Raw genomic sequence first — 296 nt, 5'->3', positions numbered from 1 at the left:
ATAATAGTAATAATAATACATTTATCTCTTGAGTTACTGCTTACGGTATTATTTCTACAAAATAAAAACATAACATACTTCAACTTTATAATGCTATTGAAGACAGTTTCAGCCTCTTCTTCACTGGTTACCGGTCAGTTTTAAAACTGATTTTACTGATTAAATCTGTTCGCCTGAAGCTCTTTTAAATCACTGCTTAAAAACTGTTTTTTTTTAAACAGCTTTTTTCTCTCTATTTTATTGTATTACTGTTTGAGTCCATTTAATTGTTGTATTATTTCAAATGTCTCATTTTT

This window comes from Morone saxatilis, unplaced genomic scaffold (assembly GCF_004916995.1).
Source record: "Morone saxatilis isolate NCDOM2014 unplaced genomic scaffold, NCSU_SB_2.0 Contig15, whole genome shotgun sequence".
Taxonomy (NCBI): Eukaryota; Metazoa; Chordata; class Actinopteri; family Moronidae; genus Morone; species Morone saxatilis.
This window is presented reverse-complemented; position numbering follows the sequence as displayed.